This window comes from Dermochelys coriacea, chromosome 1, assembly GCF_009764565.3.
Source record: "Dermochelys coriacea isolate rDerCor1 chromosome 1, rDerCor1.pri.v4, whole genome shotgun sequence".
Classification (NCBI taxonomy): domain Eukaryota; kingdom Metazoa; phylum Chordata; order Testudines; family Dermochelyidae; genus Dermochelys; species Dermochelys coriacea.
The window spans coordinates 161,425,549-161,443,533 of record NC_050068.2 but is presented as its reverse complement, the minus strand read 5'-3'; the positions used below and the strand labels follow the sequence as shown (position 1 = coordinate 161,443,533).

At 42.9% G+C, this 17,985-nt stretch overlaps 1 protein-coding gene across 2 annotated transcripts in view; it reads right to left on the bottom strand.

Annotated features, from left to right (window-relative positions):
• Window positions 1–3,959, bottom strand: part of KCNJ6 (potassium inwardly rectifying channel subfamily J member 6) — a 219,952-nt gene extending 215,993 nt beyond the window's left edge. The window contains exon 1 of one of the 2 annotated variants that reach the window (XM_043507404.1): window positions 3,581–3,959. The gene's annotated coding sequence lies outside the window, so the exon portion shown is untranslated. The remainder of the gene's footprint in view (window positions 1–3,580) is intronic. The other variant, XM_038386918.2, reaches the window with a different exon arrangement.
• Between the last annotated feature and the right edge of the window lie 14,026 nt (window positions 3,960–17,985).

Here is a 17,985-nt window from a genome sequence, read left to right as displayed (position 1 = left end):
CTTCTGCTTGGAAAAGAGACGATTAAGGGGGGATATGCTAGAGATCTAAAAAATCATGACTGGTGTGGAGAAAGTAAAGAAGGAAGTGTTATTTACTCCTTCTCATAACCCAGGAACTAGGGGTCACCAAATGAAAGTAATAGGCAGCAGGTTTAAAATAAACCAAAGGAAGCATTTCTTACACAACACACAGTCAGCCTGTGGCACTCTTTGGCAGAGATGTTGTGAAGACCAAGACTATAACAGGGTTCAAAAAAGAATTAGATATGTTCATGGAGGATAAATCCATAAGCCAGCATGGGCAGAGATGCAAAAGCAAGCTCTGAAGTGTCCCTAGCCTCTGTTTGTCAGAAGCTGGGAATGGGCAGAAGGAGATGGATCACTTGATGATGACCTCTTCTGTTCATTCCTTCTGAAGCACCTGGCATTCACTGCTATCGGAAGACTGGATAATGGGCTAGAGGGACCATTGATCTGACCCAGTATGGCCATTCTTGTGTTCTTAACATTTACTGATAAAAATCTAATCCTTCCAAGAATATTTGCAGCTGTTTTATCTTTCTTTAATTTAAGAACTCACTATCATGTATTGGAGTTGCAAATACACAGTCCCTTCCAGATTTAGATCACTTGCTTGCTTCACCTGTCAAGAACTGGTGTTGTGGCAACTTTAAATCAGACAGTTGAAGAGATTATATCTAGGCTTCCAGGCTGTGATCCTTCGTAAACAACTGCATTGGTGCACCCTTGGCACAGAGTCCCACTGACTTCAATAGGGTTCCATAGGGACATATGCCCAGATGTATGCCCATCCCTTCAGTTGTCTTTCAAGAATAGGGCAAGATTATGATCAGTTTGAAACAGGTAATTTATTGCAAAGTGAGCTGTGTGAATGAACTGCTTAATTACATAGATAAAGTATACCCTCAAGAGTGGAGGTATCTGGATGCTGAATCTGTAATTCTACATATAAAACTATAGTATCTACAGTTTATTGCCTCATAGGACTATGGAAAGATTAAATAAATCTTGTTTGCCTAGTGGAAAAAGGAACATATGGACACAGTGAACAGCACAAAGGTGATTAATCCAAGTATATCATCCCTGAATGAAGAGTATTCATTTTGCTGTATTTTTTTCTAGAGTATATTTCTTAATGCTAAGTAATAATTATCTATACGTACTAGTAGTTCGGTAAACTTTTTATTAACGTGTCTAAAACTGTGCAAATAATATACAACTGATTAGTATATTTGAAGAATATACCCGGGTTGCTGTTAGTGAACTGTCAATAAGCCTAATGAATAATTGACTTTTATTTCTTACTTGAAATTATTTGCCAGCTACTGGTAATAATGATTGATCAGGAGCTGATTTGCAAGCACTTCATTGTAACTATTTGATATTCAAAATGCAAGCTGTCATTGGCCAGGTAGGTCATATGGTAGGCTTCGGCTCCCTTATTGGCTGTTGTCGCTCCTAGAAATAATTTCCCCAAATGAATGTTTATGGAAGTAAATTTAAAATTCACTTTTCTGCGAATTCTCCCTCAACGTTCACTTAAAATATGCTGTTTCTGTGACTGTTCCTTCCAGTAAACTTACTAGCACTGCCAGAACCTTCCTAGGTCGGAGGCGACTGCAAAAGGGACAGTGGACCTCGGCGGAGGCAAAGTCATTTAAGACGTTTGAATGACTATTTGCAGGATTTTTACAGCATTCGCTCATCTGGAACATTCAGGCTTCTTTAGGTGTTTTTTTAGCACTCGACGAAGTTCTTGGGCACCTTCTAAAAACCATCGCATTAGTATCGTCTTTGCAAAACTACAATGATCCGAGACCAGCAAAACGTTAATAGGCAGTTTATCTGAACGTTGCTATTTTAGCTTGAAAACAATCACAGGTGGAGTTCAGTGAATCATTTAATTTTGTGTTCGTCTGTTTCTAACAATACACGGGCTTGATCCAGAGGCATGGAAGTCAGTGGCAGTCTTCGCACTGACCGGGGTCAGAGTCCAATTGCCTTCTTCCCAGCTTTATGAGTAAGACATAAAGTTTTGGCGTGCTCAATGTAATTTTCTTTCAACCTCTTTTCAGGAGCCAGTGCACCGACTGACCTCGCTCTCTGATGAGCTGGGTTCCACATTTATTTCTGAGCAGTCGTTGAGACGGTGGTTAGCATTAAAACCGTCTCTCTTCCACTTATCTCGCTTCCTAGACCCAGCGCAGAGCCCTGTATTTATAGCCCCGACCTAGGTGCTGAAACAGCTTCTCGGCTGCTGTTCTGGGTCCTGCAAAGTTGGAGGGATAAACCGACGCGCACGAAGTGACTGACTGACTTGCAAGCAGAGACCCCATTGAAACCAGGGAAGTCTCTCCTAACTGCCGGACCCGTGACCTTTTCTAGCTACTGGACCGGGTTCAGGTCAGCTCTGCTCTCGACTCCCAGGAGCTACTCTGATGCACCTCCAGGAGTGAAATGGATGATTTCCAGGCTGTGCAATCCCAGGTAATGCTACGGATAACAACAGGTGTCCCCCAGTTTTCCATGAACATGGAAATCGGTTTGTTCCCAGAGCGACCGAGGGAGATTTTGGAAGCAGGGATCGCCACAGCGGACCCGTCTAGGGAGCGAGTCTTAGCTCGGGCGTCGTGTCCCCGCTGCCCACCTCGGAAACGAGTTTCCTGGCACCGGGGTCCCTACGCGCGGGCCGCTGAACAGACGGGCTTGTGGCGCGTTTTCAGCGGCAGCACGTGGCGGCCGCGCTCGGAGCTTTGCTCCAGTCCCAGCGAGCGAGCGGTGTCGTTGCGGGCCAGCTGTGGGCACGCGGGGCCGGCATCTGCAGCATCCCACCCCCCGGCCCCCGGCCCAGCGCCGCGCTTCGGGCACAGCCCGGCCAGCCGGCTGGGAACGTGGAGCCAAGGAGCCCTTGCCGCGAGATAGCGGGTCCGATCATCTCCGGCACCCCCAGCTCAGCTCTCCCTGCCCGTAGCCCCGAACCGTCCCGCTCGCATCTAGCCCAGGACAGGACGAGCGACCGCGGAACTCGGCGCCCCACGCCCGTCTCGTCTCGTCTCGTCTCCCCCGCGCCGCGGTGTGGCTTCCCGGGGCCTCCGCGCTGCATGGCGTTTACGGCTTAATTATCACGCCGCACCTCGGGCTGTGTCTCACCAAACCCCGGATGGGGCAGGGGCAGGGGCAGGGGCAGGGGGGATGTCTCTCTCCGGAAAGCAGGAGCCCGAGCTTCACATGACCGGGATACTTGCCGAAAGAAAACCTTGCGTGCAACGTCTGCCAGCTGGCGCCCCCGGCTCTAGAAAGGGAGGCGGAACCGATCTTTAAAACCACAATTTGCTGGATCTCTCTGAATCCAGCGTTTGCCCCCGTCCCTGCGAGTTTCCAGTTGTTCATGAAAGGCATATGAAACTGAGCTCCCTTCTGTTATGTAACTGCCTTCTCCCCGGGCTTTCTGTACTTGGGGGTGAGTAGGGAGTTCAGGGACAAAAGAAAAAGGCAAGAATTGGATTTCTTGTGGGAATGGACAACAGCTGGTTTCCCATTAGCGACTCCACCGCCTTACCTGTTTGTGGCACGTTGTTTTCATCCGATCATGATTTTCTTTTTGGAATGGAGCAGGGTGTTGCTGGCTGATTGTTCACTCAATGATGGATTAAACAATAAGATGATGATGCTCAGTTTTACCTCGACCCCAAGCTGCTCTCTCGCGCCTCCATCCTCCCCGCTGCTCGCCCACCTCTTGATCCAGCTTGGCTTCCCCACATACACAGCCAGGTGCAGCATTCAAGTCCAATTCGCTCTGTGTTGCTAGGACAGAGTTAAATGAGACCCGGAGCAGATCAGACAGCGGGGGGCAGGGGGGGGTGGGGAAGACCCGGGCGGAATAAAAAAGCACAGGCAGAGAGAAAAAGTGTTGGACCACGCAGGGAAACGTCATGAAATCCGCAGATTCAATGAATTCTACTCAGTTTCAGGCGAGTGGCTGCTGTGCTCTCCAGTCAGAGCTGTAACAAACAAGGCAGAGGAAATGAAGCTGTGCGCAGTGCCATCTCCTGGAGCAATGCTGCAGCACCAAGCAGCGGGAGCAGGGGCGTGGGTGGGTTTTACCGGTTGCTTGCTTGCTTGCTTTCCTGCCTTCTGACAGAGCAAGGAGGCTAATGGAAAGTTTACGATCTGTATAGAGCTTTGCAAAGCCATCCTGGTCCCTTTCCTGCAGTATTTCTCATTGGGGGAGAAGGAAACTAGTGTTCACCCTGGACAGGGAGGACTGGCCTGGGATTCTTTTTATTTGCAGCTGAACTTGAGAAGGGATGAGGTGGTGGTGGGAGGGGGAAGAGATCATTTTGATTGCTTTACTTTGGCCTAAGGAAATGGAAATATACAAAATAGGAAAAGGGAAGGAAGAAGGAGGAAACAGCATTAATCAACCTTGCAGGCTGGGGAATGAGCCCCAGGGAGCTAAGAGGGACCCCCTTGACTCTCAACAAGGTTAGGAGCAGAGTGGCAGTGGCAGAAGTGGGGCAGGGATGAGACCCAGCATGGGCATCATTAGGCTTTCAACACTATTGTCATCAGAGTCTGGTTTCCCCAGTTTTGACTGGCATTTCCCCCTCTCTTCACCTCAGCCCTGCTCCCTCAGTCCCTCCATAGCATCCTCACTCTCCTGGCCCTCATGTACCTATTAACCCCCCCATCCCCCACTTTTCATCTCCTTATCTCCCCTTCCCCTCTTCTCTTCCTCAATAAAGCCCTCTTTCCCCCTTTTCCTGTTTCCATAATCCTGTAAATGAATCCTTCCCCATGTTACATATAAAGAAAAAAAACACCAACAGATTACCTATAAAGAAATCCAACGAAGTGGAACCAACACAATATTTGCCAGTCATAACTCTGACCACTCTGCTTGTATAGTTCATCCTTTCCCCTCCATCTTTTCATTTGTCATGTGTACAGAGATAGGGACTGTCTCTTACTTTGTCTGTTCAACGCCTGGCTGCCTAACAGAATGGGCCCCCTAGGTGCTACTATAATATAGATAATAATCCTTGATACAATAATTCAAGAGAAGGGGGAAGGGCTCTCGTGGCTGTTGACTGCTTTTTCTGAAAGTCTGATCAGTTTTCCAGCGTGTTCTTGTAAGGTTAGTTTCAGCCCCCACCATCAGCTCCAGAGTTCACACCTGCTCAGTAACAGTAGATCAGCAATTACCCTTCTTTTTTATGCTTCTAAAATGACAGGAACCTTTAAAACAGTCACTTTATTTTGTAAAATCTCTTCAGTCTCTTCATCTGCAACCTCTTTCTATATTTTCCTAATGCACTGTCTGAGATTTGTTTCTCACAAGAATTCATATTGAAATGTATTACATCATGCTAGCCATGTAAATTACTATGTTCTAGTTTCTTAAAAAAATTCAGTAAAAGGAACCCTTTAGTGATTATTGAAAGTAGTAATATAAGGCGTCATCCTTCAAGGAGATTCATGGGAGCACTCCTTGTATCACCCAGTAACCAGCCACTTTCACATCCCTTCTAATGTGCCAGACTAGAAGACTATCTAACGGAGTTGCAGCTACTCCACACGCTGAACCAGACTGCTGACCGTTAACTCATTCCCTGTGCTTGCATCCTAGATGGAGCTACTATAAGGTGGGTGCATAACTGGTTGGAAAACCATTCCCAGAGAGTAGTTATCAGTGGTTCACAATCAAGCTGGAAGGGCATATTGAGTGGGGTCCCACAGGGATTGGTCCTGGGTCTGGTTCTGTTCAATGGCAGATAGTGGTTAAACTGGTAGATAATGGCATAGAGATTTGTGGACAATACCAAGCTGGGAGGGGTTTCAAGTGCTTTGGTGGATAGGATTACAATTCAAAAAGTACATACAACGTTTTTACAAGGAGGAGGGAGAAAAATTGTTCTCCTTAACATCTGAGGCTAGGAGAAGAAGCAATGGGCTTAAATTGCAGCAAGGGTGGTTTAGGTTGGATATCAGCATGGATTCACCAAGGGCAAGTCATGCCTGACTAATCTAATTGGCTTCTATGATGAGAGAACTGGCTCTGTGGATGAGGGGAAAGCAGTGGATGTTTTATTCCTTGACTTTAGCAAAGTTTTTGAGATGGTCTCTCACAGTATTCTTGCCAGCAAGTTAAAGAAATATGGGCTGGATGAATGGACTATAAGGTGACTAGAAAGCTGGCTAGATTGTCGGGCTCAATGGGTAGTGATCAATGGCTCCATGTCTAGTTGGCAGCCAGTATCAAGTGGACTGCCCCAAGGGTTGGTCCTCGGGCCGGTTTATTCAATACCTTCATTAATGATCTGGAGGATGGCATGGATTGCACCCTCAGCAAGTTTGCAGATGACACTAAACTGGGAGGAGAGGTAGATAAGATGGAGAGTAGGGATAGGATACAGAGGGACCTAGACAAATTAGAGGATTGGGCCAAAAGAAATCTGATGAGGTTCAACAAGGACAAGTGCAGAGTCTTGCACTTAGAACGGAAGAATCCCATGCACCGCTACAGACTAGGGTCCGAATGGCTAGGCAGCAGTTCTGCAGAAAAGGACCTAGGGGTTACAGTGGATGAGAAGCTGGATAGGAGTCAACAGTGTGCCCTTGTTGCCAAGAAGGGCAATGGCATTTTGGGATGTATAAGTAGGGGCTTTGCCAGGAGATGGAGGGACGTGATTGTTCCCCTCTATTCGACATTGATGAGGCCTCATCTGGAGTACTGTGTCCAGTTTTGCGCCCCACACTACAAGAAGGATGTGAAAAAATTGGAAAATATCCAGTGGAGGGCAACAAAAATGATTAGGGGACTGGAACACATGACTTACGAGGAGAGGCTGAGGGAACTGGGATTGTTTAGTCTGCAGAAGAGAAGAATGAGGGGAGATTTGATAACTGCTTTCAACTACCTGTAAGGGGGTTCCAAAGAGGATGGATCTAGACTGTCCTCAGTGGTAGCAGATGACAGAACAAGGAGTAATAGTCTCAAGTTGCAGTGGGGGAGGATTAGGTTGGATGTTAGGAAAAACTTTTTCACTAGGAGGGTGGTGAAACACTGGAATGCGTTACCAAGGGAGGTGGTGGACTCTCCTTCCTTTGAAGTTTTTAAGGTCAGGCTTGACAAAGCCCTGGCTGGGATGATTTAGTCGGGGATTGGTCCTGCTTTGAGCAGGGGGTTGGACTAGATGACCTTCTGAGGTCCCTTCCTACCCTGATATTCTATGATTCTATGATTAGAAAAAACTTCCTAATTGTGAGAGTGGTTAAGCCCTGGAATAAGTTGCCTAGGGAGGTCGTGGAATCTCTGTCATTGGAGATTTTTAAGAGCAGGTTAGACAAACACCTGTCAGGGATGGTCTAGGTAATACTTACATAAGAATGGCCATACTGGGTCACACCAAAGGTCCATCCAGCCTAATATCCTGTCTACCGACAGTGGCCAAAGCCAGGTGCCCCAGAGGGAGTGAACCTAACAGGGAATGATCAAGTGATCTCTCTCCTGCCATCCATCTCCATCCTCTGACAAACAGAGGCTAGGGACACAATTCCTTACCCATCCTGGCTAATAGCCATTAATGGACTTAACCTCCATGAATTTATCCAATTCTCGTTTAAACCCGGTTATAGTCCTAGCCTTAACAACCTCCTCATTCAAGGAGTTCCACAGGTTGACTGTGTGTTGAGTGAAGAAGAACTTCCTTTTATTTGTTTTAAACCTGCTGCCCATTAATTTCATTTGCTGGCCCCTAGTTCTTATATTATGGAACAAGTAAATAACTTTTCCTTATTCACTTTCTCCACACCTCTCATGATTTTATGTACCTCTATCATATCCGCCCTTAATCTCCTCTTTTCCAAGCTGAAAAGTTCTAGCCTCTTTAATCTCTCCTCATATGGGACACATTCCAAACCCCTATAATTTTAGTTTCCCTTTCTAATGCCAGTATATCTTTTTTGAGATGAGGGGACCACTTCATCCTGCCTTGAGTGCAGGGGACTGGACTAGATGACCTCTTGAGGTCCCTTCCAGTCCTATGATTCTATCTACCAGAACAGCAGGAAAAGTGGACATGGTTCAAATTTGAGAGGGGATGTGTCAGGGCTCATCCCCTCTTACTCTGTATGCTGGACACCCAAAGTGCTGCATGAGAAGACTTTTTATGTTTATTAATTGTTAAATATTTATGAGCAGCAGCATATGGATGATTGCATTAAATAGCTTGGAACCACAATTAAGCCAAGCAATATGCTTAGTGATAAAATGAATGGTCCTTTGTTCCTTCAAAATGGTGCTTTCTCTCTTGAGGCAACTAAACTAAAATGTCTCTTTAACAGGTGTACGATAATCATTTTATACTTAGCCTACCTTACCTCCTCCATCTATTTTATGAAGCCAGCTATGTGAATTTAGCTGCAGAACCACATGGAGCCTGTTAATGTTAGTGCTAGCACACACAGAAGTCAGTGTTTAGGGCTATATATTCTAAAGATCACAGGCTAATGCCTGACTAGCATATTGCTGAGGCAGCTCTCTCTTTGTAATCCAACATCGTAGTTGAGGTCTAATGGGACATCTGATCTGGCAGTCTCTAACTTTGTAGTAGTTGGGGCAGGTGGTCTCAGTCAAGAGGCCTCAACTCTGGGACTCACTTTCCCTTTGGCTTACAGCCCATGAATTTGCTTGACGTACAGGACTCAGGGTTTTCCTGAAGGTATGGTTTATGGGAAATGTTGAGGTTTATTTCTGGTTGGGAAGTTTATTACTATTAGTTGACGTGCCAGTACATTGAATTATATATGTGGTTTTGAGGTATGTTCATACGTATGACTAGTGATTGCTAGTGTATTTTTACCAATGGGGGAAAAATGCGGAATACATTTCTACAGCTCCTCTTTCTTTTTTACAGGCATCATTTACACCCACATTTTTTATCTGCAAAAACAAATCTCAGGCATATAGCTGAGTTTATAACTACCCAATTTGTGCCTACAGTCAGGTAGCTAGAGATCCACCTATGCAGATAGGCATCCATGAAAGAATTGCACTTGTTTATGCAAAATGAAGGCATAGGTTGTTCCTGTAAAAAAACAGGGAGCAATCCTTCTGAAATTTGGTCCTGAATGATTCAGACCTACTGCTGAAGGCAACCAAAATAAATTTTGATTTTTCAAATGATATAGCTAGTAGTTCAGGGGGGGAACTGAGGCCAGAACTTCCCTCTCACAGCCTGATCCTGCAAATGCATCTGAGCAACTTTACTGATCTCAAAAGGATTACTTACATACAATAAGTTACTCACACATATATGTAAGTGTTTGCAGGGTCAGGCCGCTAGATACCTAGTGCCACCCATCCTTCATCTACACTGTACTGTGCAATATAATGAACTAGTCATGCAATATGGTATACATGGATTGACTTGATCTCTAGAAAATCCTGCAAGTGCAATTTATGCGTGGGAAACAGCTTTGCATGTTTAAAGTCTGCTTACCTGAGCCAGTGTTCATTTACCTTAAAAACAAATCAGGGTCCAGACACCTTGGGGAAGACCAGAGGGTCTGAATCCAAAGAATAAGCAACTGAATCAACTTATTGTATACAATATTACTGTATTATAAAAGTGCACCAAGAAAGGTCTTTTATGAAAGCTGGCGACACACTGGTGATTAATACCACTGTGCAATGTATGTGTTTACACTGTATGAGAAATTATGAATACTCACTGATAGTATGCTTTAAAGTCTGTGACAATCAAAGGGAGAAACAGGTTTTCTCCCAGACAGGAGGAAAGGAAGTTATCTCCAGTGTAAATTAAGCATTATGGAATCAAAACAACAGAAGCCCCTTTACATATGAATCAGCAGGGGTTTGGGAAGTCAACAAGAAGGAAAGGATAATAGGAAGCCTTCCTGCCTCTTGTAAAAGGGTCAATGAACTTTGGGAGATATAAACAGAAACAGAGAGCCATTTTGGTATCCTTCCCCTGAGGAGATAAAGAACCTGAATGCTTTGGGTTCTGTGTTGGACCCTAGCTAAAGGCTGGCCAGCCATGCTGGAAGAATGACTGCTGAGAAAACTACTTTGAAAAAAAGACTGTAGCTTGTTAAGTTAGACTAGAGTCTTAGAAACATATTTTTATTTTTGTTTGTAACCGTTCCTATCCCTATTCCTTCTACTTGGTATCACTTAAATCAATGTTCTTTTGTTAGTAAACTTGTTTTACTTTTACGGTTCTGGGTACTGAAGTGCAAGGTGTGTTAGCCCCAGTTAAGCTAACAGGCTTCTGCGTGTTGTCTTTTTAAATGGGCAGCGAACTTGATAAGGTGTTGTGAGTGTTTCAATGAGAGCAGCTGAGCACTGCAAAGAAATGCTTTTGCAGAGAGCTTGGGTCTGGAAGGGTTGTTGAAGTCCCCCTACAAAGAGTAACTGGGCATTAGAAGCCAGGGGGAGACCTTCTTGCTTGTATGCTGACTGTTGGAGTCAAGACTGTGAGTCTCAGCAGCATAGCATTTAAGTCACCCAGAGTTGCAAGGCTGGTATTGACTGAATTCCTTACTGGCCTGGGTGAACCAGAAAGCATCACACAAGTGGTGTCTATTTTCCTAATTTTTTTCCTGAGTTGAGTGGATGAGGCTAAGATGTGTAGGAGGGGGAATTCTGGTAGGCTGATAGAGATCTATTATGTAGACTCTGAATGAAACTGCACTTTGTATTTTTAAAACTGTATTGTACATGCATCGCATTTGTCAGAAAGATTCCTTTCATAAATCTAAATAAAATGTTAGTTTTTAGGTGCATGACAAGTGGACAAAGTCTGTCCAGTCTAGTCTTTGAAGTCTAAAGCTGCCACATTGCATTTTTTAAAAAAAATGCAGAGAAGTTATTTTAACCTTGAAGTGCTTCTAAATAAAGATATTATCCTATTGTATATTTGTTGTTGATTACAATAATTAATTACATTTACCTAGCCATGTTCAGGGCTGTGTCCTGAAGAGCATGCTGTGGTCCTTGGAATGATGACGGGTCCAGGAGCAGAAGTGATGGTGCATGAGAACCACCAGAGGAAGGCGCACTGGCTAGCAGAGCTAATCCCCGAGACAGCCAGCAGGAGGCACTGCAGTGGTAAGTGAGATCCATCACAAAGAATTTAATTTTTTACAGATTGGATCTTCACAGGAAAACCTCAAGGGTAGATTGGAGGACTCTATATCCAAAGGCAATACTAGATGAAGAAAGCACATTGATTTTGGAGTGTTCTGTGAATAAGTGTATGGATGACCAAGTAGCTGAACAACAAACCACATAAGAGGGTCAGTATTTTTCCATCCACAAAGTAACTGGTGGATCGACCAACTACACATTTGGGAGCATTTTGAATAGATGCCTTGGATGCTTGGATGACAGTTAATTTAATCCACCAAGAAATAAAGAATTTCAGTGCTTTGCACCTCTATTTAGGTACCCAATAGAGCATTGGACATCTTCCACCATTTAGTTCTATACAAGTAGAACTTCGCTGCCCTGACTGTATCTAAAGAGTCTAATAATTTTTCTAGGACATGAGAGGATTTACAAAAAAGAGGGGAAGGAAATTCACTGGTTTAAGTGGAAGGGTAAATTTTTCTGCAGACTGAAGTCTGACCTGGTCTTAGAACAACTTTGTCTGGAGAAAAACAACTGTAGGAAAGGTTGCTTGATATAGAGAGCCCAAAGTTCATGAATGCCTCTGAGTTAACATGATGGCCAAAAGAAAGTCAAACTTTAAAGCCAGAAAATATGTTTATTACTGTTCCCTTAGTAGCTCAAAAGCTGATTTAGTTTATAGTTAAAGCTGAGTGAATAGTTGATTTTTTTTTTCTTAATTTGGTGGCTGAACCAAAACATCTGGGGGGAAAAAACAGTTAGTTTTAAACTGAAACTGTGTATTTTGTTTTTTTTTCCCCTCAAGAAATTGAAAACAACCAACAGAAATCATTTGGGTTGAATGAAACTTTTTGAGTGTTGTTTCATTTACAAAATGTGAAATCAAATTGGCATTTCATTTTGAATCAATTCATTTTGACCTTTATAAATCAACAATTTTGACATTTTGAAAATTTTTGTTTTTATTTTTTCCAGCTGAAATGATTTGCTGAATTTGAATTTGACCCAATTTCTTGAATAATTTCCATGTGTCGACATTTTTGACAAATTTACTATTCAGCAAAACAAAAAACAAACCCAGGTTTATTTATAATAGTAGATTGAGACTCCATTGCTCCACTTGTCATCAGATCCCAATCTCTGAAGTTATTCCACATTCAGAAAACTGGAGCTGTACAGAAAAAGCAGTAAGCTAGAACTGGAAAGGACATGATGCACACTTTTGAAGAAACTAAGAGTTTTGTCTCCTATGAATATCATCAAGTAGCAAGTCCAGTATTTCTTTGGTGGATAATCTCAAGATGTTTGTCTTTCTCATGACATACTTTTCTTTGTGGAAAGTTTTCTGGATTTGAGAAGGAAATCTTCCAGGTCTTGAGAGTAACTATGTTCTAAGAAGTATGACCGTTCACATTCCTTGTGGTGAGCCTCTGGTGTGTCTACACTAAAAATATGACAGCAGCATAGCTGCAGCAGCACTGTAGTGTAGACACTTGCAACAGTGATGGGAGAGGTTCTTCTGTTGCTGTAGGAAATCTACATCTCTGAGAGGCGGTAGCTAGAACAACAGAAGAATTCTTCCATTGACCTGGCACTGGATGCACTGGGGCTTAGGCTGGCTTAATTACATTGCACAAGGCATTAGAAAATTTTCACGGCCCTGAGCGATGTAGTTGAATGAACCCTACCTTGTAGTGTAGACCAGCCCTAAGTCACTGTAGTGCTGGGGAAGTCAAGGTACCTTGGTGACTGAGGTCGTGAGAGGACATTTGAACATCATTCCAATGGGAAGAATTCTTGACTTGTGAAAAGCTGACAATAACTCTCTCTGTGTTACCTATCTTGGCTTTCCCAAGTGTAGGGGGCATGTGACCAGACAGTACTGTGCTCTGATGATTCTTGATCTGTGTAATAGCCCTTAAGTGCCATTGCAAGCCAAAATAATTTAGGCCAGCCTTGAGGTTGCGCTAAATTGTACTAGGGGCTAAACCATGTTTCAGCTGCCCTGGGGATCTCTGGAGCTTAAAGTTACCTTTCCCTCATTCCCCTCAACTTCACTCAGGGCCTTTATCTCCACTGGCTCAGGAAGCATGAGTTCTGACTATAAGACTACAATAAGAGCTTCTTAGCACACCATTGGACTGGTCTGTGGTATTGGGGGCTGTGGTTAAATCTCTGTTTGATGTTGAATCAAAAGTGTCTTTTTAGGTTTTGTTCACTTTACTTTGAATTATGAAGTTTTTAAATTTCAGAGTGGGTTCAAAAGGGACCCAACAATAGGAACCCTATAGTTTATTTGGTATGACTAAATTGGGAAATTTTGAAGATCAAGCCATTGTTAACTAAAGGGGAAGAAAGAATAGAGAAAGAGAGCAGTGGGTGAAATCTGTCTGAATTAGTTTCATTGCTTGAATCATACCAGAGGAAAACCCTCTTTTCCCTCTTTATTAGCCACTACAAATGCTTCAATCGGAAAAGCTAACTTTTCCAGAATGCAAAGGTAGAGTCTTGTAACCTGGCTGGAAATATGCATGATATTTTAGATTGCTTCACGTAGCAAAAGCTTCCATTCCATTCATTATTCTTTCTTTTTCTGGAGCTCAAGAATAGATAATAACCACAGATCTGGAATTATGTTTCATAATTGCCAGGATTTCTCTATGGATTCTTATGTTATATCCCTCTCCTCCACCTTTTGCCTGCCTTGTCTAGTTAGATAGTAAGATTTTTGGGCAGGGGGCTGTCTTTCATTCTATCTGTGCATTGCTGGGCCCTGTTCTCTATTAGGCCCCAGGCCCCGCAATAAACACGATGATTAAAAATGTGGAACCATTAGAAAAACTATTGATCTGTATAGAATATCATACCAACTACTTATGTAAAGCTGTTCTGCATCCTTAGCAAAGGTGTGGCATCACACCTGCAATTTTTGTGCATAAAGCGAGGCAAATTCCCTACTTGTTTTTCCAAATTTCCCCAATAGATCTGCTAACAACCTTCTCATCTGCTACTGTACTTTGTTATCTGGACAGCACATCTTTTCTGGACTTTGCTTTCTTTTTTTTGTAAACTCCAGCACATGCACTAATCACATGCAAAAACATTTCCACATGCCACTTTAATTAGTCCAGCCTTGTTTTATTTGAATCCCCATCTATTCCTTTTCTGTGTAATTATGACAGCTCTTTTTAAATCACCAGTGACTTCCTTCAGCTGCTTGGCTTGGATTTCTTAATCAATAATGAATTTTAATTAGCAACTTGTAAGTTATTGTTCTGGGAGATGGGTTTCATGGTTGATTTGTGGTTTCACTCATTTATATCACAGAGGAGTACAACACTGCTTCTCTTTTACTGCATACAATCAGCCCCCACCCCCTATCTCCTGATATTTGGCTGCTGTTCTGTAAAAGGCAGCAGTAAACTCTGCTGCTTTGTTATGCTATGCTATTTTACAATGTATGATGATGTTGTTATGTGTCCCATCCTGTTTCCCCTAATTTACAGCCTCATTTATCTATATGGGAGAAAGAAAATAGCTAGCCAATCAGAATTCCAGTGCACATTCTATTGTTATACTTCCAAGACAAATGTAAGGTATTAAAGAGATTGTACCTCACTCTGGTAACAAAAGTTGTATCAAAATGATTGATTTTTGTGTTATTAACTCCAGTTCTGCCATCAGATCCAGTGGGTGGACTCCTGTGTCCATGTGAAGCTCCTTTGACATCCGTGAACCTCCACACAGGTGCAAGGATTCTCCTGTATAGATCAAAAGGATTGGGGCCAGTATTTCTAATGAGTACATAATTGTGCAAACTAGCCAATTGCTAGTTGCATGTATGCAACTCCTATAGACATTAGTGGAAGTTCTATGTATGGACATAGGGTAGGAAATCACCATTAGAGCATTGTCATTGCAATGCTAAGGCTGGTTTTTATGCTCCTCCCCAGATGTACTTATGCAGGGAGCTGAAACTGAAAGCCAAAAACGTCCTAGCAAACATGGTTAATTAGGAGAAGAGTGCAAAACTTGCTTTGCAAAGTGATGAGTATAAAATGGCCAATTTAGTTCACAAAGAGATGGTTGTAAAACACTGCCAGCAGATACCAGGTAATGAACAGCAGCTAAAATGCAGCAATTATATACTAATCAAAATGTATAAAGAAGCTTATACGTTGTACCTTTCACCCTATCCCTATTTCTTAAAATGTACACTTTTGAATGTTGGATTATTTATGTATTGATAAAGGCTCCAAATGTGTAACAAGTACCTTGAGCCATTTGTTTGTATAAAATAATAAATTTCTGAAATAGAATGTATATTGGGCTGAATCAGCATGTGGAGTGAACTACCCTCTCACACTAAAAGTAACATTGGTGGGTTGGGTTGGGTTGGATTGAGAAGCTTATATTGCCACTACCTCTGCTGTACCTGTTCTGGGGAGGGAGGATTTGGCATCCACTGTGATAGTCTGGCTCCTTTCACAGGCCCTAGGTTCAGTTAGGGTCAGATTCAGATATCCTTAATTGTGTTGAATAGTACCTTACTCCACAAGTGGCTCCAATGAACTCACATGAGGTGCTACTGAGTGTAAGGGTATCAGAATGTGACCTTATAAAAGAAATTCTATGAATGGGGAAAGAAATAAAGTCTTTGCAACAGTTTTAAAGCCAGTAGGATATCAGATAAAAGAAAACTGCCCATAAATTACTATGAATAGATTTTTGTTATTTGACATGAAAGATTAAGTAGGTGAGGTAATATCTTTTATTGGACCAACTTCTGTTGTGAGAAGGAGCAAGCTTGTGAGTGTCAGAGTTCTTCTCCAGGACTGGAGAGAGAAACCAGACTGTTCAAGCTAAATACCAGGTGGGACAGATTGTTAAACATAAGGGGTTCATATATTGTAGGAGATCCTGTAAAATGAAGTGGGTAATTAACATCTCTGCAGTTGTAGGACAATGGAGGGTTAGTAGGTAGCAGTGTGCATCACAAGTTGTCATGGGCCATAAAACCACTTTATTTTAACTGATCTTCTGTAACATGTGTGAACCCCTTACGTTTAACAATGTGTCCCAGCTTCTTTTTAGCTGTGACACTCTAGTTACCTTCTCCAAACCTGAAGAAGAGCTCTGTGAAGCTCTAAAGCTTGTCCATTCCAGTAACAGAAGTTGGACCCATAAAAGATATTACCTCACCCATATTATCTCTCTCATATCCTGAGACCAACATGGCTAAAACAACACTACTAATGAAAAAGTTTATTGTTTTTTAATTTTGATCTAGGCTTATAAAAAACAACTGTGTATCCTGACGAACCATTAAAAACACAGGCCAAGATTTTCAAGAGTGGGAGCCTAAAGCTAGGTACCTATATCCGTATTTAGGCAACTAAATAAGTGGCCTGATTTAAAAAAGTGCTGAACAGCAGCTCCCCTTGAAGTCAACGGAGTCTCTTCATTTACTTCACTAGGTTTTGGATCCACCCCAGGCGAGCAGGGACCTTGCTGCCATGTGTACCCAAAGGGGTCCAGGAGGGAGTGTGGAGACATAGGCCTTAGACTGATCTTCTGAGATATATGGGGTTTTGGGAGGCTGACCATGCTGCTATTTCTCAGGTGAGCAAACCTTGTCCCAGAAGAATGATCAGACAAAGCCTCTGAGCACAAAAACACACTTTCCAGTCCCTTACAAAAGAATAACCTGGGTAGGTGATGGTTTGGCCAATGAGCAAACGAGAAGAAAGATGTCATCTGGCCAGACTCGCAGACAATTTTTAAAAGGAATGATGAATGGATTAAAAGAGGAGACACAAGTGTCTTGCTCCTCTCTAAACATGTAAACATACAGACATAGAGTGTGGTGAAATCAACATTAGTATGTGTGAAGCAAAGAATCTTACCCAAAGCTCCAAGAGGAGTTCCAAACGGAGTTTTAATTAAAGCAAATAGCTCCAATAAAACATGAAAACAAATATGAATGAATTTCTGTTTAATTAAAGATGGGCAAATTGTGCTAATGCAAGAGGAACTTATTGTTTTGTGTCAGCCATACAGCAGTGTTGCATAATTTTGTACTAGTAATTCTAAATCCTGACACTTTACATATAGATAGCATTCTTCCTATAATTATAAATACACTTTGATTTTTTGCCTCGAAAATTTTAAATAAAATACAATGAACTCAGCACAGGCATATACAAGAATTAAATTAGACTCTGAGTTTCTTGGATCCGGTATACAAGATCAGAGCTGTGCCAGCTGTATTGCTTTTCACTCTCCTGCCTCACAAGAAATCTAATGCAATAAAAAGGCATATGACCCTATTGCTGCTAGCTATCACTTAGTGCTGAGCAATACATGGGGCAAAATAATACACCAAAATAATAGAAACAGGAGATTGAACAAATTCCCATTCCAAAACCAAGGTGAAAAGGCAGAATCCAATAATCTGCTTCTGAGCACCATTAGGGAAGTAGAATTTCTAATAGCAAAAGTCAATGAGATTCTGGCCCTCTTATGTGGGTGTAAAGAGGCCCTGAAAGAATTGGTTCTGGCTGGAGCAGGATTCCCCTGACTCGCTTACTGAGGTGACTGCCATAAGTTTGCCTTCTGATGACCCCCACCCTCACCCCAAGGCCACTGGAGGTGGGAGGGCATGTCAGGTAGGGTGACCAACTTTCTAATTTGTGAAAACTGGACACTGAGCGCTGGAACCTGCCCTGCACCCTGCTCCACCTCTGTCCCTCGCGGCCCTGCCCCCGCTCCTCTTCCTCCCACCCACCATCACTCGCTGCTCTCTCCAC